The 26,411-nt window shown below is 33.5% G+C and overlaps 1 pseudogene; it reads left to right on the forward strand.

Annotated features, from left to right (window-relative positions):
- The first annotated feature begins 11,912 nt into the window (after positions 1 to 11,912).
- Positions 11,913 to 12,904, forward strand: LOC119511334 (annotated as a pseudogene).
- The last annotated feature ends 13,507 nt before the right edge of the window (positions 12,905 to 26,411 follow it).

The raw sequence follows: 26,411 nt of genomic DNA on the forward strand, positions 1-26,411 counted from the left end.
ATCTTCTGACAACCCGTGTTCTCAAATTTAATTCTCAAATTTCACTTATCAATGGTAGTTCATATTAGTGGGTCCATAGATTGTCCATCCTTTTGTTTTTGGGTAATTTCATTCAATGTTTTGTCTACTGCCTACCATTTTGTCTTTTGGATTTTATATGTAATATCTTATTTTATTTTTTTATCTGTCTCTTTTTACTCTTACTGTTAGTCTTCATTTCTATACTCTTCTTCAAACCTATCTCTCCTGTCTTTTCCTATTCCCCTATAGTGCTCCCATTAGCCTTTCTTGTAAAGCAGATCTCTTTTTCACAAACACACTTAGTGTCTGTCTGAAAATATTTTAAACTCTTCCTCATTTTGAAGGACAGTTTTTCTGGATACAGAATTCTTGGTTGGCAGCTTTTCTTTTTCAGTATCTTAAATATATCATGCCACTGCCTTCTCTCTTCCATGGTTTCTACTGAGAAATCTGCCCATAGTTTTATCAAGCTTCTTTTGTATGTGTGGATCACTTTTCTCTTGCTTGTTTCAGAATTCACTTTTCATCTTCGACATTTGATAATCTGATTATTATGTCTTGGAGTAGGTCTATTTGGATCTATTATGTTTGATGTATTCTGTGCTTCTGGGATCAGCAGTTTTATGTATTTCAGAAGAGATGGGAAATTTTCAGTGATTATTTCCTCCATTATCCTTTCTGCCCCTTTTTCCTTCTCCTCTCTTTCTGGGACACCCATGATATGTATATTCATGCACTTCATCTTGTCATTCAATTCCCTGAGACCCTGCTCATATTTTTCCACTCTTTTCCTTATTTGTTCTTTTTGTACAGGATTTCAGATGGTCTGTCCTCTAATTCCTGAATCTTTTCTTCTGTCTCTACAAATCTGAATTTGTATGTCTCCATTGTGCTTTTCTTCTCTTCTATTGTGACTTTCATTCCCAGAAGTTATGCAAATTGTTGTCTCAAACTTTCATATTCTTCCTTATGTTTGTCCCATGTCTTCTTTACAACCTTCATCTCTTTTGCCATATCTTCTCTCAACTTATTGATTTGATTTTTGAATTGATTTCTCATATTTGGAGAACTTTAATAAGTTCTTTGAACTGCTGCATCTCATTTTATGTGTAAGTTTGTTCCTTTGAGTGAGCTATGTCTTCAATTTTTCTAGTGTGATTTGTAATTATTTGTTGTCTAGGTATCTGGTTTACTTGATTATGTCAATCAGATTTTCCCAGACCAGATGAGCCCAGGTCTCAGAAAGAGGTTGTAATCAGTATCAGGTTTCCTGAGGATGAGACCTAGTAAGTTGTCAGACTTTCCTATGAGGTGTCTAGATGCTGTGATTTTCCTATCATGTCCAGTGTGTGGTGTTTGTCAGCCTGCAGCTCCCTACCAGTGTTAAGAAGAGCATTGCCTTTAATTCTGAGTAGATCCTGTCCCTTTCAGGGGCTGAGATTGTCAGAGGTCAAGCTAAAGCTCTTTATGTTTCTTTTCCCTCCATGCCCTAGGGTCTGTGTTCTCTGAGGGAGGGCAGCCACTTGAACAAAGACCCACTTCCCCCTTTTCTTAGGGAAGATAAGCCATTTAGGGACTTACCTTCACATTTGATTTCTTCCTTTGACTCTCTATCTTAAATGAACCCTTGCCTGTGTCAGCAGTGACAGTAGAAAATGCCTGAGGCTTTCTCAAATGAGTTTCTTAGACTGACAGATAAAAAGAAAACAAGGTAGAGCCAGTCCCCAGACTCCCATTTACCAGTGAAGAACCAGAGTTGATGCCCAGTTCTATGTGCCCCCTTTTTTTTTTTGAGACAAAGATGTTTTCTGGTATACTGAGCTCAGCCAGTTCCAAAAACCTCTGTTTTTTATTTATTTATCATTATTTTTCCATCAGTAACACCTCCTCTCTGCTGGGAGGAAACTTCACATTCCTTCCTGTTTGGTTCAGGTTCATCTGGGCTTGCAGCTTGTATTCAGTAGTCCAAATTGGTTAATTAAAACCACAGTTGGAGCTTGGTTGAACTACCTTCCATTCTTCCTAGGAGACTGCTTTTTTGTCCACCCAGAGACATCTTACAACTCAGACTGCCATGCCAGTGGGGGAGAGACACTAACTCTGCAGTTTGAGGAAATTTATTTAGAATTCTTATGCTGTGATCTTAGTCATTCCATCCATTCCAGACAGGTGTACAATGGTCACAGATGTCTCCCAACAGTTGCTCAAGACTATTAACTAGTTGTTCCTTGTTTTATAATAGTTATTCCAGAGGACTAACAAGATTCCACACCTCCCTGTACTGTCATCTTGCCCTACCTCCTCTGAATTCACTTTTTATTCTTTTATTGAGTTATTTTCTGTGGAGTCTTTGTGATTTTCTATTTAGATAATATGTCATTTGAATGCAAGGGTATTTTCACTTCTTCCTTTCTAAGGCATATGCTTTTTATGTCCTATCCTATTCTTGTCCTATTGCACTGATTAGGCTTCCATCTTAATGTGCCCTGTGTAAAACCTGTGTAAACTTAGATTAGTTTGCATTTTAAGAATGTGTTTATAAATGGAATCATGTTATATATGCATTAGTCTAGTTTAATGATTGGCTCAGCATAATTATTTTGAGATTAATCAATATCTTTGCATGTAACAATAGTTCATTACTTTTCTTTGCTGAGTGGTATTCACTTGCTTGGTTATATCACAGTATAATTATCCATTCTTGTGCTGGCTTAGATTTATTATGTCCCCCCAAAAGTCATGTTTAATTCAATTCTTGTGGGATATATGGATTAGGTTGTTTCCATGGAGATATAACTCACCCAGATTTAGGTGATACTTTTGATTAGATTATTTCTAATGAAGTGTGGTCCTGCCCATTCAGCATGGGTCTTGATCAGTTTGGTGGAGTCCTGTGAAAAAAGCAGACCCAGATGCTTGCTGAGGCTTTTTAGATGCAAGTCCAGAGTTTGATATGGAGGAGCTAAGAGAGACAAGCCCATTTTGGAGAATGTCATTTTGAAATGCAACTCAGGAGCAAACATTCAGCAAATGGTAGCCACATGCCTTCCCAGTAACAGGTTTCCTGGATGCCATTGGCCACTCTTCAGTACAGGTATCCTTTTGTTCATGCCTTGGTTTTGACACATTTATTGCCATAGAACTCTAAATTTGTAATCAAATAAACCCCCTTTGAATACCAATCCATTTTTGGTATTTTGCATAACAGCAGCTTTAGCATACTGGAAGAGATTTTGGTACCAGGAGTGGTTCTTGAGAAACAAAATCTTAAAATGGGCTTTTACAATTGGTTTTCTACTCTGGTTAGATTCAAAGGGACTAAAGACCCCATTGCCAATAATCAAGATGGCACTGAGAGACCATGCCATGTGTTAGCAATAGAGATATGCAAAATATCACCATTTGCTTCTCCAAATCATACTCTTGTATGAGGCAAGGTTCTGGGAGACAGTGTTTTTAACACCTTAACAGAGTTTTGTGGAATTAAGAAGTAAAATAATGTTGGCAGGTTGTTCTTAGATATGCTGGATGAAGTTCAAAGAAAAAGGGATGACACAAAGGATTCAAATTTGATTTAAAGTTTCCCATATGTGCCATGAAAAAAATCATATATTTTCTTTCAGGACAGTATACCTTCATTCTCCTACCTCAGGTGTATATCAATTTTCCACCCCTATGTCATAATGTTTTCAGCAGGGATCTTGATCATTTCTTCCTCCCATGATTGGAACTAGTGAGTAAGAAATAGCAACTACTCTAGACTTATTGGTAAGGCATTTGCATGCGTGGGAGATAAATCCTACAAAAATACATGGGCCTTCTACCTCAGTAAAATTTCTAGATGTCTAGTGATGTGGGACAGGTCAACATATCCCTTATAAGGGATGTGTCTATGTCTTATTGACCTGTTTGGATTTTGGAGAATGCATATTCCTCATTTGGGTGCTACTCTGGCCCATTTACTGAGTGACCAGAAAAGCTGCTAGTTTTGTGATGATAAACAGATTTCTATACTTTGAAATGAAGATAGTATGTATTTCAGTACATGTATTTAAATATATTTTTTAATGGAAACTGAGAGAATATCCAGAACGACTAAATAACTAGTGGAAAAGGCAAATGGATAATCATGCTTTTATAAGTTTGCAAGTACTGTTATTTGTTTTATTCTACAGCTCTGCAGATTTTAATTTTAATTCTTATCTCAATTTTATGTGTATTCAGTCATTCAAGTGGATATTTGATACCATTTTTAAGACTCCTCCAAGAACAGGAGGCCAAAGTGAGGGCAGTCTTCTTACTGAGACATTTTGTTGTGGTGAAGGCATGCTCTACTGAAAGAGACACATTAATATTCTGCTCTGGTCTTGTCTCCAAATAAAGGTGGCACTTTTGAAATGACATTGATCCTTATGATGATATTGGTAAATCCAGAAAATATATGAAATATACATGGCATATTTGAAACAGCGTAAATGCAAGACTATAGAAAATATTGAACAAATTTCTTTTTAAAGACAACTGGAAAGCACTATGGAAATCTCAAGGTTAATAATTCTGAGACAAACCTGATTTACTATACATGACTTGACATCTTGGTTGAAGATCCAATGAAAATAAAATACATGAAAATCTTAGTGATTGTGGGGGGAGTGTCCTGTCTTCAAAGCTTGCTTTTTTGTTGTTGTTTACTCTTCAAAGAATACCAATTAACTACAGAAGAAATACAAGTAGACATCTAGATATCCACACCGAGTTTAATAAAGATTGTTGCAAAACCACACTACGCCAGAGACTTCAGTTATCAGATCAGATTGTTTATGTGTTTGGATGTCTCCTGGATTGAATAGTAATAATAACAGGTTAAATGATGATGGTGGCCATGAAGAGTTACTGGAAATCTGAATGGCAGTTACAGAAAAATCTTTTCACCCCCTCCTTTGATGTGGAATCTCTCTGTGCTCCCCATATTGCTAACATAATGCAATAAGAATAATTTGGGGTTTTCTTTCCTCCTGTGAGACTCTCTCTTGAGAAGAAGGCACATGATTTTTTCAATTATGCTTAAAACATTTGAGGGCTTCAGATCAAGCCAACATGATATCCACTAATTACACAGGATACCTTTATATTCTCATACGAGGAAATTTATTTTGGATATGCTTACACAGCTTCTCTTGGTTAAATCTCTTCTGCTGCCTCCTAGAAAACAGGAATGAAAATGCTATACTTACAGGATAGATATTTTAGCCTGTACTGTGACCCCTTTAATAAAATGGCTTATTCATGGCTTTATGATTGAGGACATAATGGAGAAGTATTTATACACTGCCTATTAATTCATTTTAAAAATTCACAAGGGAAGCACAATATATATGTGTAGACATTTTCCCCTTACACATTACAGAAATTTATTTTAACCTATTTTTGAAGTATAATATACATTTAAAGTAATGCATACACCATAAATAAATTTGACAAAATTAACATACTGATACAACCACAATCCAGATTAAACAAGAACAAAATCAAAGGCAAAATAAGCATGAAACATTATTAGAACCCCAAAAGAATTCCTTATTTTATCTCCTGCTATGAACAGCCACATCCATGTCCCCAAAGTATAACAACTATCCTGACTTCTAAAGACATATATTGTTTTCTCACATTTTTGTACTCCATATAAGTGGATAACTATGCATATTAATTTTGAAGACTGGTTTCTTTCACTTAATACACTATTGCAGGTCATTCTAGATTGCTCATTTTCATTTCTGTACACAATTCCGTTTTATGAATATTATGCAAATTAGTTATCCACTACTCTATTTTTCTTTATTATTATGGACTACAGTTTCAGCATGCTGTGAACATGCATGCTAATGCATGTTTTGATGGAAAATTATATGTAATTATGTTGTCTATATTCCTTGCTGAGTCATAGCTTATACATATTTAACATTAGTTAATATTGCCAAATGGTTTTTCAAAGTGATTTTACCAAAGTACACTTGCACCAGCAGTGCATGATAGCTATCAGTGCTCAATATCCTTATCATGAATACATGAATAGCCATATTAGCCATTCTTTATTTATATGAGTATCATCATAGATTTCATTTGCTTTATCCAGATGCTAATGAAATTGAGAACTTTTTCATACGTTAAATGTCCACTTAGAAATTTTCTTTAGAAAAGTGCCCATTTGAGTATTTTACCAATCTTTATGTTGGGTTCCATGCCATTTACTTATTGATTTGTAAGGGTTCTTTATACATGTCAGTCCTTTTCAGATATATATGTATGATTATAGATGTCTGATATAAATATCTTTTCCCACTTTGAGGGATGCTCTTTTCATTCTGTTAATTTTGCTGAATGGAATTTCTTTAAAATAGTCAAATTACTCTTTTTTAAAAAAATTCTCATATGTTTAGTGTTCTGTATGTTCTGTTTAAAAACTGAATATATCATAAAGATATGCACAGCTTTCACAAACTAAAAGATTTTAATTGTGATAAAATATAATATATCAACATCTCTTATGGTTCATGAATTTTTGTTTTTTATTTAAAACAATTTGATTAATTCATTGTCATATAGATGCTGTCCTATGTTTTTGCTAGAAGTTTTGTAGCATAAGGTTTATATGAATGTCTACGATTCATTTTGAAACAAGGTTTTTGTATGGTGCAAGGAGTGAATCAATGTATCTATTTTGTGGCAAAAGGCTATTCAATTTTTTCAGCCCCATCATTTTCAAAACACTATACTTCCCCAAGGATTTTGCTTGGCATCTTTGTTGAAATTCAATTGACTATGTACCAGTGAATCTGTTTTTGAACTCTATATTCTGTTCCATTGAACTAGGTATACATCTTTTTCAGCAATACCATATTCTCTTGATTATTTTAGCTTTTTGATAAGATCTGAAATTATATTATGTGTCTTCCAAATTTATTCATTTTCTAAATTGCTGTAACTTTCTTAGTTCTTTGCTTTATGTAATTAATTGCTTGTCAGTTTCTGCAAAGGTTTGCTTAAGTTTATTAAAGTTGCATTAAATCTCAAGAACAACATTGGATTGCATATAATTTGTGAAGTGACTATTTCCAAATGAGCTGACTACCAGTATCATCTTTCTTTCTCTCTTTCTTTTTAAAATTCACATTTGATGACAAGAATTCCCTGTCTGCTAACTTAGATTCCTTGGGTATCAGGCAAAGGTATATAAGTAATTTCAATTTTTCTAGAGTTTCTTATATATATATACAAGTAGTAGTCTATAGAGTAGTACATAGAATCCCTGAATAATGAAAAGACTTTTTACTACTCAAAATGTATGAACTTTAACTCTGCCATATCTCAAATATTCTAATGTTCTATCATATAACTTAATGCAGATAACTATATACTGCCTCATTTCTCTTCTTTATATTTCCTATTCCTGATTTTACAGTACAATTTTATTTATTCATATCTCCTCTCTGAAACTCTCAATGTGTTTTCCATTAGAAATATAGCATTTTACATTTTAAATGTGAAGTAAATGAATTTCTATTAAACAATTGTAAATTCTGTCACACATTTGTGCTTTCATAGTATTTCATTATATGCATTTTTAACAGATTTTAAGAAAATTAAACAGGTTGTATTCCTGAGAAGAGGAAATTGGATTTCAGGAAATGTATGTTAGCAACAAAATGTCACAGCTCATTAATATCATAGTTAGGATTATGTCCTATACAATTTAGATTTCTTTTCCAATCCTGAGTCATATATGTTTTCCATGATGGATCATTTTTAGTAAAGGTTCAAAGTTCATTCAGTTATTTTTTCTTTATCATACATTCCATTATTCCAGAACCATTCACATACTCTCTACAGGAAAAAAAAAAAGAAAAGGAAATCAACTTGTGTTTTTATGTCTCAGAAGAGAGTTAGTGTGCTTTCTTCTTGGAACCTCCCCTTTGGACTTTCAAAAATAACTCAAGAACCAATAAAAGCATCTAATTCTTAATATTCATATCATACTTTGAATTAGCAGTTCAGTTCCACAGGTAAGAATAAAGGGTTCTTTTTTTCTTATCACTAACAAAATATTTTAGAAGCTATTGTCAGGAATGTCAAACTCTGTGATCTAATAAATTAATATTACATGCTTTTATATTTAAATTTGATATGGTTGATTCTAGGTAACTTCACATTGTACCAAAGTTTGAACTGCATTCCTTCCAGGGAATATAATAGGGAAAATAGGAAGGACTTCCTACATATTTAAGTAAATAGAGCCATAATGAGAAATTTGTTTTAACTTTCTTGATGGAAAATAATAATCAGAATAGGGACAGCAGAAATAAGACATTTTATTAAATAGAAAGAAAATTTAATGTATAACCAGTAATTGATTATATGCCACTTTGAGCTCTTTTTTTCTTTCTGATGGAGGAATAAAATTTAATTTATAACTCATTTTACTAGTTAGCTACTTATCTAGAAGCCACTCCACTTGTTTGCTTTTGATTTCATGTTTGTTTGTTAGGTTTGATAGCTTTTAAATGAATAAATATAGGTGAGGGTGTTATTTTGTAATTTTTCTAGACAGTGATTCCAGAATTTTGGCATATCACAATCGCATTGCAATATGGTTGAGTTGAAATAGCTGAGTGTGGAGTCAGAGATATCTGGGCTTGAGTCCTGGCTCTGAATAATTAACTGTGTGAGCTTTGTCATGTTCTACTTCTAATTAGGCACACACTTTCTCATCTATGCAAGGACCCTAATATTTTTAGATTATAGGTTGCTACATAGATCACAGAAGACAATGTACTCAAAATTTCCAACCCTCAGCCACCTAATAATACATGGTAGCTGCTATCATGGCTTTCCTTCTTCTCAGGTTTAATGTTTGTAAAACTGTTCTCACGGATGTCTGTTACTTTGAGTTTTCAGGCTTATTTGAGGGTTGCTTTTAAGTTTTCCAGAATGATCATGTTTTTTTTTTTTTTTTTTTAATCCAAAACCTATATATTTTTTCTTTCTAGCTTTTATCTTCCCTTAAAACCAGTTACACATAAACAAAACCAGTTTAATTTCTTCAAATATTACTTAACAGAAATGCCTGCTTGAAGATTTGCTTGATGAAGTAGCTAAACCTCAACTTTTTTTCCTATCACAGCTCCAGTTCCTTGTAGTGAAGTAGATACTTTCTCTAGTACGGTATCATTTGATATAAAATATACTTTCATTCATAAACCATCTTCTTAATTTTCAGACAGAACCAGCTACATCAAAAGTGGCCAGGAAATTATTTCAGCAAGATTATTGGGAAAATTAAAGGAAAACACACTATTATTTACTGACATCGCAAAGGCAGATTGGATGAATTTTTATGGCACCTTATGCATAGAATAATGAGATTCATTGTGTTTAATCTCAATAGAATGTATTTTCATACATACATAGTGTAAGATAACATACATACATAAAATTAAAAGAAGAAATACCTTATGGTTTCAAACCCATTCATTGCTTAATGTTTTGATGATAAAAGTTGATTTTATAACTCTCTATTCACTGTTTCATATAAACAAATTTGGATGTCATATTTCAATTGTACTCATCCTTAACATAAAACCAAAATTTAATGTGATACAGAATAATTTAATGCAGCTCATAAATAAGTACTTTGTTAGGATACCATGCTCATGTAATTGAACAAGTTAGGCTTGAAAATTTTGATCAGTTTTATTATTCTTTTATCTGGAATGATGAAGTTACTTTCCCAAGCTCATACTATCACAAGGTGTTAAATTAGAGATTTTAATACAGAGCCTTAGAGGCCAAATCAAATGTTCTTCCTCTTTTATAATTGCTGTCTTGTATCATAAATGGCAGAGGAGTGAAGGTTAGAAATATAATGTAGCTGAAAGTTCTTCTATGTATGTCAGCCACTTATACTTTGAAACAAATTCATTTTGTAGACTAACTACTGGGACATTTTTCAAAAGTTACTTGAATATTTTTAGTTCCTTTCACTACAGATTTATGAGGGAAGAGGAGAAGAATTTGGAGGAACAGAGAGAGAATGAGGATTATTGTTAATAGAAATATACTTTTCTGATACACAATTCATTATTCTTATTTACATTATAAATTAATTTGTTCTATTTTATTAGGATAGGTATTCAAAATACATTAGAAATTATTAAATTTATGTGTGTCCATGTTTGTGCATTCTCTATGAGTAATATGTGATGTGTCTGGATTTACATAGAAATCAGAAATTACCTTAATTGCATATTTTTTACTCTTGAATTCTCTAAGGATAAAATGAACATTTTTTGTTCTCTACCCTAGAATTATGTTTATGTGGCTGTAATCTTTTAACTCATCTTACACATGGATCTGTGAAAACCTTTCTTGATGATTAATGGCATAAGGCTTTTTTCTCCTTCCAACTGTGGTTTTAAGCTGATTTCCTCATTCACTTCCTAATATAGGGAATCTCAGTATGACAAACTCTAGTGTGTTTCGTTTCATGAATATAAGCTATTTGGAAGTCATTGAATGAAGCCCAATACAAAGCATGACAGATATTTCATTCCTTTGAACCCCAGAAAATGCAGTTTCCAAGTACTTAAAAATGAGTCAAAAACTTCAGACTTTATCAGAAATCTTATGCCTAAATTGGATCAAGTATTGTACTTTAATTACTGAGTCACTCATCCAGATGCAGATATCAGCTTCTTGCTTTGTTTTTCTTTCTGTTTTTTGCTTCTAAACTTTTTTTTTTGTTTATGCACTTTTCTTTCTTCATATTCCACCAAAGAATCACTCTAATGGCATAGGGAAAAGTACCAGAATTAAAACATTATACTGTAGCAAAGCGATAACTGTAGCTTTATACAAACAATTTATTACTGATTATTGTATATTTATTTAAAAGCTCCATTAGCAATGATAAGATATTAAAGGAATGGCTGTGATTTCTTTTTGACAGAATTATGTCTGGAAAATCCACCCAAGGACATTTCAGAAATAGTGAGCAAATGCATAGAGCAATATCTGAAAGTTATTGCTAACATTTGTTAAACAATTACAATGATAAAATATGTTGAAGAGGCCAAAAACAGATGACTTAGAATTAATGTTTTTGAAGAAAGAAAACTGAAAAAAGAAACAAAGAGACTGTACTGTATTTGATGACATACAAGTTGCATATACTTCCAGAATAAATGCTGCTGCTTATTCACAACTATTCCAGAGGAACTAATGGAACAGGGTCATTGCCTAGAGAGAGCACATAAAATTGGTGTGAAAAGGTTGAACTGTAAGACAAATTGAAACATAATTCTCATTTACCCAGTTTTAATAATCTGGGAATATTTTTAAATTACATAATTTTACCTGTGTTTTTCTCTTTTAAATTTAACAGTCTTGTAAGGTAACTGCGGTTGCTCCTCTTTTATAATCATGATCATTAATGAAAGATTTTCTGTGCCCATTTGTAACAATTTTTGAAGTAATACTCAAGTCCTACCCTCCACTGTAATATTTTTGGATACAAAAATCCTGATGTTCACTGTGTTGTGAATTTTAAGATGATATAAAGAAAGGTAATAGAAAATTTAACAGAAAATAATCCACTTAAATTCAGGGCTTTGTTAAAAAAATTTAACATGACAAATTTAGGCAAAAAGTGAATGAGTCCATGTCTTCCTTTTATTTATACAGGGAAATACATCCACATGTGCCCCTTCCTTCATTGGTGTCTGTCCTATCACTGCCTAGGGTATCATATGCCCTTCTAAGAACCAAACATGGAGATATAATTGGTTGAGCCTTATTTCACCAGATATTGCCTTGCTGACATATAAATATAAACCAAGATGTCAGTGTTGCCATCAAACTTGGAGCCATGCAGTATTCAGTTGAAAAATTTGACAGAAGTCACCATGTTTATATTTACGGACTTCACAGATAATATTGAACTGAACATCTACCTGTTTTTCCTGTTTCTGGCAATCTATCTTTTTACTTTGATGGGAAATTTGGGTCTGATTGTATTGGTCATTGGGGACTCCTGGCTCCACAATCCCATGTACTATTTTCTGAGTGTGTTGTCATTCATGGATGCCTGCTATTCTTCAGTTTTCACTCCCAAAATGTTGGTCAATTTACTGGCAGAGAATAAAACCATTTCATTTATTGGACGTACAACACAGATGTCCCTGGCTTTTACTTTTGGGACCACAGAATGCTTTCTCTTGCCTGCAATGGCTTATGATTGCTATGTAGCAATCTATAACCCACTGCTATATTCAGTTAACATGTCACTCCAAGTCTATGTGTCACTTATCATCACTTCCTATGTTGGTGGCATTCTGCATGCTACATTACACACAGTGGCCACTTTTAGTCTATCCTTCTGTGTATCCAATGAAATTAGACTTGTTTTTTGTGACATCCCTCCACTTCTTGCTATTTCTTGTTCTGACCTCACATCAACCAGCTTCTACTCTCCTACTTCATTGGCTGTATTGAGATAATTATCATATCGATAGTCCTGATCTCTTATGGTTTTGTTCTGTTGGCCATTCTTAGGATGTGTGCTGCTGAAGGAAGGCAAAAAGTCTTTTCCACCTGTGGATATCACCTAACTGGAGTGTCAGTTTACTATGGAACACTCCTCTTCATGTATGTGAGGCCAAATTCCAGCTATGCTTTGGACCATGATATGATAGTGTCTATATTTTACAACTATTGTGATTACCATGCTGAACCCTATAATCTACAGTTTGAAGAACAAAGAGGTAAAAAAGGCAATGAAAAATTATTTGAGAGGAATTTGCTTATCAATAAATTACATTTTTGGCATTGAGTCAAACTGAAAAATATTCTTGGGCTTCATCCATATCTTTATAGCCAGAAACTAGAGAAAAAAAAAATGGTTGCTTTTAGCTATATACCTTTTCTAGTTTGAAGCTGTTATGTACCCTAAAAAGGCCATGTTCTTTTAATCCATCCTTGTGAATACAGATCTCTTATGGGTGAGAACTTTTGGTTAGGTTTCAATTGAGAAGTGATCCAGCCCATTCAAGGTGGGTCTTAATCCTTTACTGGAGTCCTTTATGAGGATAAAAGACAAAAGCTAAGAGAGCTTAGAGAGAGAGGGGGAGAGAGACACCCAGAGAAGCAAGAAGAACCCACAGGAGCTGAGGCATAAAGCCACTGAAACCAAGCTGAAAGCAGTGAATCCCAGGAGGAAAGGACCTGCAGTTGCCAGCCATGTGACTTCCATGTGACAGGAACTGTGGATACTAACAACCTTTCTTCAGAAAAAGGTATCTTTCTCTTCAAACCTTAATTGGGACATTTTCACAGTCTTAGAATTGTAAATTTTAAACTAAAAAATCCCCATTGTAAAAGCCACCCATTTCTGGTATATTGCATTCCAGCAGCTTTAGCAAACCAAAACAATAACTTAGAAGTTTTTCAAATAATTAGTTAGCCCTCCTGTGCAATATTTTATAAAGTTAGGTTAACCATGTCATCTACATACTTATGACCAAGTTCAAACATATTCATATTAAACATTCACTGATGTACATATATTGTTGTTCTTAGTCATTGTGTAACTTGAATAAAAGAAGAACAAACCTAGAGTTGATGTCTTCAGGATTTGATGTCTTCATATATTCTTATGTTTTCTATAGTAATTCCTCTGCACTCATTATGAAGTTGTTCCCATTCTGAAATCCCTGGAAGGAATTTCCTGTGGTTGACTCACTTGCTCCATGTGCCCTTCCACATCCAGATCCACCCAGGCCTCTAGATGTGGCTTTTGCACTCTTTGGCCCAACACCCTAGAATTTTATTCCATTATTAAAGTCTTTCCTTTCCACTTTCCAAATATAAATATTGATTAGTTATATTCTGAAACTCCAAAAAACATACTGAAACTAGAGGCTAACAATTGTATAGAGTATATGTAAGGCTCAGGAAACACAAATAAATTTATATCTTATGAAGAACCTTCAATATGAAAAGGTAGTCCATATCTGAGGTTTTGTGGGATGCTGGGATGTTAGGTTCTGTCTCTTTATCTACATTTACACTTTATGTATAAGGAATGGCTTTGCATTTGTTATTCTTCCTCAAAGTTATTCCTAATGAGCAGGGCACATAAGGGAAAGATTCTTCTTTCAAGGCATCCCTGTTCCTGCCTTATTCATTCTCCTGTATTTACTTTGGTTTCAAGTTTTGTTCATTAGGAACAGAAACTTCTCTGGGGCCAGCACCAGATGGGAATACTCAAAGGGAATGTGTTAAATTTTCCTTGAATTAAAATTTAATACTTGATATGACTAATTGTTGGAAAGTGAAGGTGGACTAATTTGAGAGAATAAAGAAAAAAACACCTAGAGGCCCAGCCTTAGGGGTCCCCAACACTTTCTTGAGTTTTCCTTCCAGAAACCTAAACAAGTTCTCATAGAAAGATTCCTTCATGCCTCTGCTAGGAGGAAGGGAAAAATAGTCATTTAAAAATTTTCCAAAGTATTCATTTCTTAATACCCACCTTTAAGTGATACTATTTTACCAGAGTCTAACAAACTTGGATTTAGAAGAGTCTAACTTACCTGAGGAAAGACAGACACCCAAATCTACACTCCTGTGGCCCTCCTGTATCACCTAGAGGTGGAAAAAATTTTGGTAAACATTCATGAAAGTTACAGTCCAAGGACACAGAATAAGTAATAGAATAAGACCTTATCATAGAACATTTACCTCCCTACATATTTACTAACACATTAACAGGGTTATTGGATATAAGAAGGGTTTACAACTGTGAAGAATTGTAAGGTTCAGATGCAAATTAAGAAGCAATCCCTAAAGAAAACCAAAAACAACAGAGGAGACAAAAACAAGGACACCAGAAAAATTTTACCACTGAGGCTCACAACCACAGGAAAAAATAAAAACAGCCTAACTCCTAGACAGATGAACATAAGACCTCACATTAAAAGGACGCTTACTTCAATTTCCATTACTAGACATATCATGTCTAGCTTTCAACAGTAAAACAGAAGTCATGCTAAAGGGCAAAAAAAAAAAAAAAATGAAGTCTGAAAATGGGCACATCAGAAACAGTCTCAATTTGATAGAGATATTGGAATTATCAAAGGAATGAGTTAAGATAACTAAGATTAGTACACTAACATCTCTAAGGGAAAAAGTCAGCAGCAGAAACTGTAAGAGGTGACATGAGCAAGACTGTGGAGGAAGACACACCTTGCATATAGGCCCCTGATAAACAATCAAAATGGGAAAATTGTCAGAATTAACTTTTCCCAAACTCTGGAACACAATCAAGTCTAGACAATTACTCAACAAATAACTAATGTTATTTTCTGAAATCAGGAAAAAAATAAATAAGAAATTTAGGAGAGCCCCAGGGTAAATTTGTTTGTCCTGGTCCCCTCCACTCCCTCAGTTCTGCATGGTAGTTCCTATGGCCCACAGCGGTGGCCCAGGCACATTCAAGTGAGGGTCCCTGGGGCCTGATTATTGCTGCACCTTAATGACAAAGACTGTGTCTTTGTACATCACCCTCAACCAACTCTGTTGAAGTCTGACTCAGAAGATGTCTGGGTCTACTTGAGACTGAGAAGTGGTACAGAATACTGCATACAAATTTCCTGTATGAATTTAGAGGCAAAATCAACATATTCTAGAAAATTGAATATGATGGCATATTAAAAGGATTACCAAACTGAGATTTATCCCAGGAATGTAAGGGTGGCTCAACATAAGAAAAAAGTCAATGTAATATAACATATTAACATATAAAGTAAAATTGCATTAATACATGAATTGTTGTAGGATAGGAACTTAACAAAATCAACACAATTTCATAATAAAATCACTTGGTATAAAGGGATAGAAAGGGATTTCTCAAGATGATAAAAGACATATAAAACATCAACAGCTATCATTATATTTAGCAGTGAAAGGCTGAAAGCCTCATCCCTGAGGTCAAAACAAAACAGGAATGTCTATTTTCCCCACTACTACAAAAATGAAGTTCTGGTGCATGCTATAGTACTGAATGGATGGCCTTGAGTGAAATAAGCACACCCAAAACAAATATAGTATAATCCCACTTATATGCAATACCTAGACAAGGAAATTCACAGAGGCAAATAGTAGATTATAGGCTACCATGGGCCAGGTTGCAAGAGAAATGGAGAATTCTTGTTTAATGGATATTTGAGGTAATAAAAGACTTTGAGTAATGAATTAGACTGATTGTAGCACAATAATTATTGTAATTAATATCAGTGAATTGTACACTTGAGAGTGGTTAAAACAGCAAGTTTTGAGTTGTATAAGTGTCCCGATTATAAAGGGTTAGAAAAAAACACAGAGGTAATGTGGGCAGAGAGATGGAGAACCTAAGAAAGAATGAATAAGAAATGGAAGATATTGAAAACTTTGTAACAGAAATAAAAATGTCTTTCATGGGATCATCAGATGATTGAACATAGACAAGGAAATTATCAGTGTGCTTGAATATATTTCAATAAAACTTACCAAACATAGGAGAAAAGGTAAAAAAAAAAAAAAAAAAAAAAAAAAAAAAAAAAAAAAAAAAAAGGACTTAAAGGTGATGCACCATATATAAGTAAAAAAAATAAAAATTTTATGTATGTGTAATGGGGAAGACATGAAATAGAAGAAATGACCAGAGGAAATATTAGTGATAATAATAATGGCTAAGAATTTTTGAAAATTATTGACAGACACAGTGGTGGTTTCTACCCTGAAAAGGCCATGTTCTTTTAATCCATTCCTGTGGATGCAGACCTGTTGTAGGTGTGACATTTTGACTAGGGTATTTCAATTGAGATGTGACCCATGCCATTCAAACTTATGGTAAAAAAGAAAAAGAAAGAAAAAAATGGTTTTTGGAGTTTTTCCATTCCCTTTCCTATGGCTGTTCAATCTTGCCTATGCCCCCTGCATGGGTTCCTTGCATGTTTTGGCTAGAAAATACTAAAATCCAACTGTGAAATAATTGCCTTAATACAAACCCAATCAGCAAAATATCTTAGATGAGAAGGAGAATCCAAATTTCAGAATGAAGGCATCAAGATAATCAGATGCCCAGATACCAGTAAAAATCACAGGGCATACTAAAATGTGGGAATATATGGCCTAGTCAAAGGAAAAAATTAAAAAGTTGGAGGAGACAGAATTTGAAACACTTAATGGAAGGTGTTGAAACAAATCACATAAACAAATTCAATGAAATGGTTAAAGAGATAAAGGATTTTAAGAAGACACTGGGAGAGCATAAAGAAGAATTTAAAAGTATACAAAGAAAAATAGCAGATCTTATGTAAATGAAAGACAGTATAGATGAAATTAAAACTATTCTAGAGACACACAAAAGCATATTTGAAGAGGGAGAAGAAAGGATCAGCAAGCTTGAAGACACAGCATCCAAATTCTAACAGACAAAAGAACAGATGGGATGAAAGAATGGAAATATTGGTGCAAGGCCTTGAGATGACTAAAACTTTGAATCACACAATATATGCATGATGGGTATCCCAGAAGGAGAAAACAAGAGAAAAGGGCCAGGATGAATATTTGAGGAAATAAGAGCTGAAAATATCCAAACACTTATAAAAGACATAAATATGCAAATTCAAGAATTTCAAAGAACTCCAAACTGAAAAAAACCTGAATAGACCTACTCCAAGACACATAATGAACACACTGAGAAATGCCAAAAGGAGAGAATTCTGAAAGAAGTAAGAAAAGCTGGTTTACCAAATAAAAGAGAGACCAAAAAAAGAGTAAATGCTGATTTCTCATCAGAAACCATGGAAACAAGAAAGTAGAGGTATGATATATTTAAGATAATGAAATAGAAAATTTTCCAGCCAAGAATTCTTTATCAGGCAAAGCTGTCCTTCAAAAATGAAGGAGAATATAAAATATTCACAGATAAACAGAGGTTGAGAGTGTTTGTTAACAATATACCTGCCATATAAGAAATACTAAAGAGTCTTGCCAGCTGAAAAAAAAAGAGAGGAGAAAGTGGTATGGAGGAGAGTATAGAAGAAGACTATCAGTAAGTGTAAATAAAAGAATAAAAAGAGAAAAAATATATCTGACAAATGAAAATAAAAGGATAAAATTGTTTAAGTAAGTACAGCGATTGCATGTTAATGGATTCAACTCCCCACACAGAGGCACAAAGTGGCAGAATGGATAAAAAAATATGATCCATCAATATGTTGTTTTACAAGAGAAATCATTTTATACTAAAATATACACATAGTTTTAAAATGAAAGGATGGGTAAAGATATTCCATGCAAGCAGTAACACCACCAACAATGAAAACTGGAACAGTCATAGTAAAAACAGACAAAATTGACTTGAAATGCAAAAATGTTATAAGATACAAAGAAGGACATTAATTACTTATAAAAGGGGCCATTCACCAACAAGAAATAACAATCATAAAAATCTATGCACCTGATCAACATGCCCCAAAATACCTGAGGCAAACATTGGCAAAACTGAAGGGCATAATAGATGTCTCTTCAATAGTAGTGACATCCTTCAACACACCACTCTGTTCAATAGATAGAACATGAAAACAGAGGATCAATAAGGAAACAGAGAACTTAAATAATATGATAAATGAACAAGATTGAATATATATATATATTGAATATATATATATATATATATATATATATATATATATATATATATATATATAAACTGTTCTCCCAAATAGCAGGATATATATACTTCTAAAGTGCCCATGAATTATTCTTCAGGATAGACCATATGCTTTGGCACACAATAGGTCTTTAATACATTTGAAAAGATTGCAATTATACATAGGATTTTATCTGCTTATACTTGAATAAAGCTGGAAATCATTAGCCATAGAACTGAAAAAAACACAAATAAACAGAGGTTAAACAACACACTCTTAAACAATGATTTGGTCAAAGAAGAAATTGTGAGTGAAATCAATAAATACCTTGAGAAAAATATAGAGGCAAACACAAAATATCAAAATGTATGGGGTGCAGTACAGGCAAGGCAGACAGGAAATTTATAGCCCTAAATACAAATATCAGAAAGGAAGAATCAGCTACAAAGACCTAACTGAACACCTGGAGAAACTAGAGAACGAACAACAAACTATCCCAAAGCAATGAGAAGGAAATAAAGATTAGAGCAGAAATAAATTAAATTGAGAACAATAAAACAATAGAGAGACTCATTAAAACCGAATGTTTCTTTGAGTAGAACAATATAATTGACAAAGCCTTAGCTAGACAGTTAAAGAAAAAAAGAGAGAAGATGCAAGCAAATAAAATCAGAAATGAGAGGGTGTCATTACCATAAACATCAAAGAAATAAAACATTTGAAACCTTTATGGACCCCAGAAGAGCCATGATCTTTTAACTATCTTAGGGTGGAACCTATTGATTATTTCCATGGAGCTGTGACTCACCCACCTGTGGGTGATAAATCTGATTGAATTATTTCTGTGGAGGTATGGACCTTTCCCATTCAGAGCAGGTCTTGCTTGGTTCACTGCACTACTTAAGAGAGCTCAAGGGCCAACACAGACACAGATGCTTAGAGATGCTTGGAGATGCAAACAGAAGAAATTTTGGAGAAATTTGTAACTTAATAAATGTGCTTTATTAAAATAATCCATTTCTGATATTTTGCATAATGCCTGGTTTAGCAAACCAAAACAGAGGGTAATAGGGACAATTGTATGCTAACAAACAAGACATCTTAGATGAAATGCACAATTTCTTAGAAAATTACAAGCAATCTATACTGACTTGAAAAGGATTAGGAGACCTCAACAACCAATCACAAGTGAAGAGTTTGAATCAGTTATCATAAACTTCTGAACAAGGGAAAGTCCAGGACCAGATGTCTTCACTGGTGAATTGTCCTAATAATTCCAAGAATTAATACTAATCCTGATCAAACTCTTCTGATAAACTGAAGAGGAAGGAACACTACCTAACTCATTCTATTAAGCTAATATCTCCCTAATAACAAAGCCTGATAAGGATACTACATGAAAAGAATATTATAGACTAATCTCTCTAATGAATAAAGATGCAAAATTCCTCAACAAAATACTTGCAAATTGAATCCAACAATACATTAAAATAATTGTACACCATTACCAATGGACTTTATTCCAAGTATACCAGGGTGATTCAACACAAGAAACTCAATTAATGCAACACTTTAACAAACCAACAGAGTAAAACCACATGAGAATATCAATTGATGCTGAAAAGGCAATTGGAAAACTCCAGCAATGTTTCTTTTTAAAGGGCTTTAAAAAGAGAAACTTCTTCAACATGATAAATGGCATATATGAAAAACCCACAGCTAACAATGTATTCAATGGTGAATGATTGAAAGCTTTCCCTCTAAGTTCAGGAAAAAGACAATTATGTCCAATGTCACAACCATTATTCAACATTATGCTATAAGTTCTAGCTAGATTAATTAGGCAAAAAAGAAATAAAATGCATAAAAATTGGAAAAGAGGAAGGAAAATTTTCACTATTTACAGACAACATGAGTCCATATTAAGAAAGTCCTCAAAAAAGCTATGACAAAGCTACTGGAGCTACTAATTGAGATCAGCACATGCTAATAGAAGATCAACATGCAGAACTTTGTAGTGTTTCTATACACTAGTAATGAGCTACCTGAGAAGGAAATGAAGAAAATATTCTCTTTACAGTGGAAAGTAAAAGAACCAGATATAAGGTAATAAACTTAACCAAGGATGTAAAATGCCTATATTAACAAACAATAAAACATTGCTAAAATGAATGAAAGAATACGTACACAAAAGGAAGGAAATTCTGTGTTCATGGATTGGAAGGCTAAATGTCATTAAGATGTCAATTCTGCCCAAATTAATCTACATATTCAATATAATAACAATAAAATTTTCAAAAGCCTTTGCATAAATGAAAAATCCAGTTATGAATATTTTTGGAAGGGTAAGACACTTTGAATGGCAAAAAGCATTCTGAAAAAATCAAGTTTTGCCAGAGTCAAAATCCTGCAAAAAAGGTAAAAGATGAAAAGAAAAATGTGAAACGAAATGTGTATATGAGATCTCATCATATAAGCTAACTAATTGCTCCACTCCCGAGAACTAAGACTCATCGCCTTACAGGATTTTAATTTGAAAAATTGTGGGTTTACAGAAAAATCAGGTATCAAATATAAAATTCAGGATTCCAATATAAGATCCCATTAGCTACAACTTGCAGAGATGTGGAAAATTTGTGAAATGGTAGCATATTTTTTATAATTGTACTATTAATAAAAGTATATTTTTTTGTTTAGTGTTCAAAGTTTGTGTAACATAGTTCCCTGGATTTTTTTTTAATTATCCTGTAACCATATTTTGAATCCATTTCCCCTTTTAGTCATATTCATATATATACATATGTCAGTGCTGTTAATGGTATTCACAAAATTGTACTACCATCACAACTATCCATTTTCAAAACATTTCCATGTTTCCTAATAGCAACCCTATACATTTTAAGTCTTAACTTCCCATACGCTATCCCAACCATGTCCCCTGGTAACCTATATTCTGGATTCTGACTCTATTATTTGGCTTATTAGAATTAGTTCATATCAATGAGATCATTCACTATTTCTTCTTTTGGGTATGGCTTACTTCACTCAGAATAATGTCCTCAAGGTTCATCCATGTCACATGCATCAGGGCTTCTTTCCTTTTTTTGAGTGACTGTTCTCTCACTCTCACATATTTTGTTCATCCATTCATTGTTTGATGAACACTTTGGTTGCTTCCATCTTTTGGCAATTGTGAATAATGCTGCTATGAACATTGGTGGACAAATATCTGAGTCCCTGCTTCCTATTCATTGGGGTATACAACCAATATTGGGATTTCTGGGCCATATGGTAATTATATTCTTAGCTTCCTGAGGAACTGGAAAACTGTATTTCACAGTGGCTGTATAATTTTACATTCCCACCAGCAATGGAAGAGTGTTCCTATTTCTCCACATTCTCTCCAACACTTAAAGTCTCCTGTTTATTTAATAGTAGCCATTCTGGTGGCTGTGAAATGATATCTTGTTGTGTTTTTGATTTGCATTTCCCTAATAGCTATTATGTTGAAAATCTTTTCATACTCTTTCTGACCATTTATATATCTTCTTTTGAGAGTTGTCTGTTCAGGTCTTTTGCCCATTTTTTAAAAATTTGTTTCTCTTTTAATTGTTAAGTTGAATGATTTCTTTATATATTCTGAATATTAATCCTTTATCTGATATGTGTTATACAAATATTTTTGCCCATTGTGTAAGTTGTTTTACTTTCATGATACAGTTCTTTGAGGAACAATAGTTTCTACATTTGATGAGGTCCCATTGACCTATTTTTTTTTCTTTTGTTACTTGTGCATTGGGTATAAAGTCTATGAAATCACTGCCTAACACAAAGTCCTGAAGATGCTTTCCTACATTTTCTTCTAGGAGTTTGATAGTCCTAGTCTTGATCCATTTTGAGCTGATTTCTGTTTATTGTGTGAGGTAGGGAGCTTCATTTTTTGTTTTTTAGATGGAGATCCAGTTTTCCTACTACCATTTGTGGAAGAGACTATTCTTCCCCAATTGACTGATATTTTACACCTTGGGTAAATTTATTCTTGGATACTTAATACTTTTAGTTGCTATTGTAAATTGAATTTTTTTCTTGATGCCCACCTCAGATTCTCATTACTAGTGTATAGACACACTACTGATTTTTGCACATTGACTTTGTACTTCACCACTTTGCTGAATTCATTTGTTTGATCTAGGGCTTTTTTGGTGGATTTTCAGGATTTTCAGAATATAGGATCATGTCATTTGCAAACAGGGAAAGTTTTACTTCTTCCTTTCCAATTTGGAAGCCTTATTTTTTTTCTTGCCTAATTGTTCTTGCTAGAAATCCCAGTACAATGTTGAATAACAGTGGTGAGAGTGGATGTTCTTATCTCATCCCTGAAGGGGAAGCTTTTAGTCTTCCATTAAGTAGAATGTTAGCTGTGGGATTTTCATAATGCCCTTTATCTTACTGAGGTAATCTCCTTCTATTCTTGGTGTTTCAATTATTTTTATCAGAAAAGGGGGCTGGAATTTTGTCAGATGCCTTCTATGCATCAATTGAGATGATCATTTTCTTTTTATTCTGTTAATGTGGTCTATTGCATTAATTGATTTTCTTATGTTGAAACAACCTTGCAAATCAGGAATAAATCCCACTTGATCATAGTGTATAATTTTTAAAATGTGCTTTTGGATTTGGTGTGCTAGTATTTCCTTGGGGATTTTTCCATCTATATTCATAAGTTAATGTTCTTCAGTTTTCTGTTATTGTATCTGTATCTGCTTTTGACATGTGGGTGATGTTGGCCTCAAAGAATGAGGTCAGCAGTCTTCCCTCTTCTTCAAATTTTGGAAGAGTCGGAGCAAAATTGGAGTTAATTCTTCTTGGAATATTTAGTAGAATTCACCCATGAAGTCATCTGGTCCTGGGTTTTTATTTATTGTGAGGCTTTTGATTACTGGGTCAATTGATTTATTGAGATTTTCTAATTGTTTTTGAGTCAATGTAGGTAGTTTGTGCATTTCTAACAATTTCTCAATTTCATCTAGGTTATCTAATTTATTTGCAAACAGTTTTTCATAGTATCCTCTTATGGTCCTTTTTATTTCAGCAGTGTCAGTAGTAATATCCCCCTTTTCATTTCTAATTTTATTTATTTATACCCAGTCTCTATTTTCTTTACCAGCATAGCCAAGTTATTTTGATTTTATTGATCTTTTCACAAAACCAACTTTTGGTTTTGTTGATTCTCTCTATTTTTTTGTTTTGTTTTGTTTTCTATTTCATTTATCTCTTCCCTAATATTTGCTACTTCTTTCAGAGTCTTTACAGGAGTCTTATACAAGTTAGGTAGGGATAGATTCTTCCATGCATGATAATTGCTGAATCTTTTAGGATGATGCAAAGGTTTTAGTCAGGACCCAAACTAAAATGTCTGAATCTTACAGAAAAAAAAAAACTATTTTCTCTGACCTGATTTGGTGATCCCAAAGGCTACCTATTAAAACACTAACCCCCTAGCCCCATGGTAACTATTTTATATAATTTGATAAGCAATTGAGCCACTTTTCAAGGAGTAAGTATTCAGATAGTATTAACAAAAAGAATTCTCTTCCAATGAAGGATAAGCATTTTATGTAATAAAAGACTTGGCTTGAAGCCTTTCTATTTAGTGTAAAAAGTGAACATAAATCAAATATATTCCCACTGTGTAGCAAGTAGAAGATGGTAGTGTATTCTTGCAGGCATAAAAATGGGAATTAAATAAACCATATCTCTTCTGCCTACACAGTGAAGAAACCTCATAGAACAGATAAATTTATTTTCTGCAGGGCTTGAAGTGCCAACTTTGATGCAAAGAGTAAAACCCAGAGCCAAGGGAAGACTTTGGAGTACAGCAATAAGGAACAATGGCAGAGTCCCACCTTCATTCAAATGAAGCAAGTGCTATACTAGAGGGACTTCAGTTAGAAAAGTAGGTATGAAGATTTTATTCACCAAGGGAATGAGTAGAAAATGCAATAATTTATTTCTACAAATAAAAAAAATTAACTCAAAATGTATCAAATACCAAAAATACAAGAACCAAAACTGTAAAATCTGTTGGGGATTTAATTATGTAAACTTTAAATCACAGTGTTAATCTTAATCTGTGCCTGCACGTGTGAGTCCATTTTAAATAAGACCTTTCAAATATGCTATTAGTTAAGTTGTGGTCAACTGAGAAGTTTGTGTTGTAATTCAGTTACTCTAGTCCTTTATAAGAAGAATGAAATTCAGAAATAGAAAGAAACCATAGAAGTAGCTGGAAATCAATGGGACCCAGAGTAGAATGCTGAATGACATCACCTTTTACATTGCCACGTGGCAGAAAAACCAAGGATGAAGAATCACAGGCCCACAGATCTAAATCACCACAGTTTTTCAGAAAAAGTAGTCAATTTTCTTACTTTTGATTTTGGGCTTCTGCCAGCCTTAAACCTGTGAAACAACAAATTCCCACTGTTTAAGCCAATCCCTGTCATGCTATTTGCTTTAGCAGCCAGAAATCTAAGACAAACTCATAGAGGGAAAACTAGTTAAATGTGTGTAACATTTGTTAGGAAATGCTTCCTTAGCATTTACACCAAAAGCCAGGAACGAAAGAGACAATAATTGAAATATGGGGCTGCATCAATATTAAAAACTCTTGTACATCAAAATACTTCATAAGGAAATGGTAAAAAAAATTATAGAATGGTAGAAAATATTTGAAAATTATGCATCTTTTAAGGGTTTGTTATCCAGAACATATAAAGAAATCCTACAACTCAACAACAAAAGACAACAACACAATTTAAAAATGGGCAAAGCTGGAATAGAGTTTTCTCCAAAGAAAATGCATATATGGTCATAAGCATATGAGCAGATGCACAAAATCATTAGCAGGAGGGAAATGCAAATCAAAATTTCAGTGGGATGCCATTTCACACTCACTAGAATGCCTACTATGAAAGAGAGAAAATAACAAGTGTTGGAGATGATGTAGAGAAATGGAAACACTTGTTCATTGTTGATGAGAATGTAAAAAATATGCTGGTGTAGCTGTTGTGGAAAACAGTTTGGAGTTTTCTCAGAAGGTTTGGTGTAGAAGTACCATATAACCTCTTAATCATGTTTCTAGGTATTGACACTACAGTACTGAAATCAAGGACTTGAACACATATTTGACACCAATTGTCATTGTGACAATATTCTTGCCAAATGGTGGAGGCAACCTAAATATCCACAATGAGATGAATGGATAAACAAAAGTGGTTATATACAAAACAAGAAATATTATTCCACTATAAAAAGGAGTTAAGTTCTCACACATGCAGGAAATTGAAGACATTTTGAGAGAAATAAGCAAGACTCAAAAGGGCAATTATTATGTGATCTTACTGTAAAGAACTAATTAGAATATAGAAATAATAGAGTCAGAAACTAGAATACTTGTTACCGGGGTCAGGGTTGGGGGTAGGAATTGCAAAGTTAATGCTTAATCATTACAGGTTTTCTTTTAAGGGCAATGGACAGTGGTTTATTGCAGCACAAAAAAGGTGAATATTAACACCACTGAATTATACATTTGAAAGTGGTTAAAATGCAAAACTGAAGGATTTATATATGTTACAGAATAAA

The sequence above is a fragment of the Choloepus didactylus genome, chromosome 16 (assembly GCF_015220235.1).
Source record: "Choloepus didactylus isolate mChoDid1 chromosome 16, mChoDid1.pri, whole genome shotgun sequence".
In the NCBI taxonomy this organism is placed as follows: Eukaryota; Metazoa; Chordata; class Mammalia; order Pilosa; family Megalonychidae; genus Choloepus; species Choloepus didactylus.